We start from the raw sequence: 2,780 nt of genomic DNA, 5'->3' as shown, positions 1-2,780 counted from the left end.
CATTGCATCTCTTAGACTCGCGTGTGATCACGTGACAAATACCAATCACATTTCTATCTCATCCTCTTGAATCTGCATATGAATCGAATTTCACACCTAAAGCAAAGGCTCGAACAAAGACTCAGTGTAAAGATATATGCCACCCCCCCCACAGATCGAGTGGAGGGGGGTCTCACACAGTGCAGTTTGCGACCTTCGCGTGAAACCACAATGCCAAGAATGCACAACATGCCATTTCAAACAGACCCACAGCTCAACTCAGCACGAGTTAAAATATCGTCAAAATCCCAACAGAACACGTTTCATTGCAGTGAATATTGGACTCGCACAAGTTTCATTTTTTACTCTCAGTAACACATGCATCTCAATGCAAATTACCAACCATGCTCCCAGCTGGTTAATCGTCTCCTGCACTCTACAAAACGTTTCGTGCAAATCATTGCATTAACAAATCCGTAAAACCTACACACAATATAATGTGACGTCCAACGGGACTTGGACAGTCCCGCCAACGTAGAATGAGCCGATACGATGGAGGCGGTTTATTTTTTATAACCCAAAGATGGCGGTTTTCATCGCTCTACCGCAAACGGGACGAGGAAGGTGGCACGAGTCGCTTTTCACTGAGTTAATAATACTTATTTCTCTAACAGAAATAATAATAAGACTCGGCAAGAGGAGGGATCCGGGGCGATTTGACTGGATGGTGGTGTGGGTTCGGGCGTGGGGAAAACACAAACAATTCCAATGGATATACAAATCTCAAACCCTCTAAGGCGCCAGGTGCACACACACACACACACACACACACACGCACACACACACACACACACACACACACACACACACACACACACACACACACACACACACACACACACACACACACACACACACAAAACGTAGCTGGTCCTGGTGGTCAGGCTGGCCCGTGGTGTAGATGCAACAGTCCCCGGATTGGCGTCGGACGAGCTGGCGTTGCGCTCGTCTGGTGCAGGAGACACCGTGGTGCTGTCGACCTCCTGGTGTCGGCCCAAGTCCGCTCACAGCCGCCAAGGAGCCAGTTCTGGCGCAAAGTTGCGAGCAGGAGAGGGAGGCAGGTCCGCCCGCCGTTCGACCCCGTACTCCGAGCCAGCAGAACCCCAGAGCCAACCGAGGTGAGGCACGAGGCACAGCAAGGCCACGAGACACGATGAATCCAGGAACGAACCAGCGCAACAACAGAGCACGCTCCGAGCACAACAACCTCCACCAAAACGCTTTTTCTTTATCGATCTTCTTCTTCCACCCCTTTTCCCCGAACAGAACCTTTTATCCTCGAGTCCTCGTCACTTCCAATCGAGCCGTTTTATTGGCCCTCCGCCGTCGCCTTCCGCCAATCGTGATCACGGGGCGGAACCATCCGCAGCACTGTCCAGTGACGTCACGGCAAGCCTCCAGGGAATACTAAAAGGGGTTTACGCAGACACACTTACCCTAACCCGTCTCCCTATCTAATGACGTGACAATTATCATTTCCCTATCTAATGACGTGACAATTATCATTTCCCTTGAAGAAATGGACATTTCCTAGACTACTTATCACCACTGAATTGCTACTTATTACCTCGAGATCCTGGTACACTCGAACAGCATGGCATACCTAATTAAACATCATAATTACCCTTTGAATGCATACCCTCCCTCAGACGTAACAATAATATAACAACCTCACTGCCAACAAACTTCCAGTGAGTTCAATGAACAAAAAGTAACTCTTATAACTCTTACAAACAGGTAACTTATAATATTTATCTATTTTAACCCTATCTCGGCGTCTCAGCCATGTCCTCGGCCGATCTCTCACAGCCGGTCCGAATCAATGTAAACATGTGGCATGTCGCTTCATCATGCACATTTAATTTCGCATCTGGCTCCTTCACGAGCTTCTTCTTGTCATCTGACTCCTCTTCTTCTCCAGCACTTTTCTAAAACAACTGCAGTACTTATCATTTACTTTAAAACGGACTCCCTCCGCCGGATCCTGTTCTTTCTCTCAATAGAATTATCTGACAATGAACTTTTCTTTGTTCGAAATGCGTTACCTGCTGAGAGCCCTCTCCCTTACCTTCGCTCAAGCCCTTGTCGTTCCTCCAGGCACTGCCTCCGGCAGAGTAAGCACCTCCGGTCAGGAGCACCGCACCAACGTCGGTTCGAATCCGAGTCTCTGCGCCAACTGACGTGGATTTTAAACCCACCTTGTTGTGATCGTTGTCCTCCTGAAGGATTCTAACTGGTCGATTGTGGAATCCTATTTGACTTCAGACAGAGTTTAACGTTTGTCCGATTTGATTATAAAATCCTACAAAAACCCAGCTCGACACTGATAAAACTGATGTCCACACAAGTCCTTCCTTGTGAAACAATTTATTTCCTAATCATACACCATAGACTTCTCACCCTTGTACAATGAACTTAAGAATCCCCATTGATTGCAATATTATTTGGTTCTATTTCATTTATTCTTACTTTAGTTAACAGTTAGACCAAGCTGATTCAATTCACTTCTCCATTACATCAGAGAGTTTTATTCTAACTTGGTACTTGGTCAGTTCCAAGGAGTACAAGCCACTGAGAAACTATACTTCCTCACGTGCTTGTACTGAAAACAATTTCACATTTCAAAGCATTTTATACTTTTATGAGAGTGAGAGAAGTTGGGGGATATTCACCCAGACTGAAGACGTGTGCTTTAGACGAAAAGCCACTTCGTACATTTCTAAGCAAAGGTTCATTTATCA

This window comes from Eptatretus burgeri, unplaced genomic scaffold, assembly GCF_056783735.1.
Source record: "Eptatretus burgeri isolate ZD-2024b unplaced genomic scaffold, Ebu_testis_v1 Ebu_testis_scaffold_3177, whole genome shotgun sequence".
Classification (NCBI taxonomy): domain Eukaryota; kingdom Metazoa; phylum Chordata; class Myxini; order Myxiniformes; family Myxinidae; genus Eptatretus; species Eptatretus burgeri.
Note: the sequence above shows the minus strand (reverse complement) of the source record.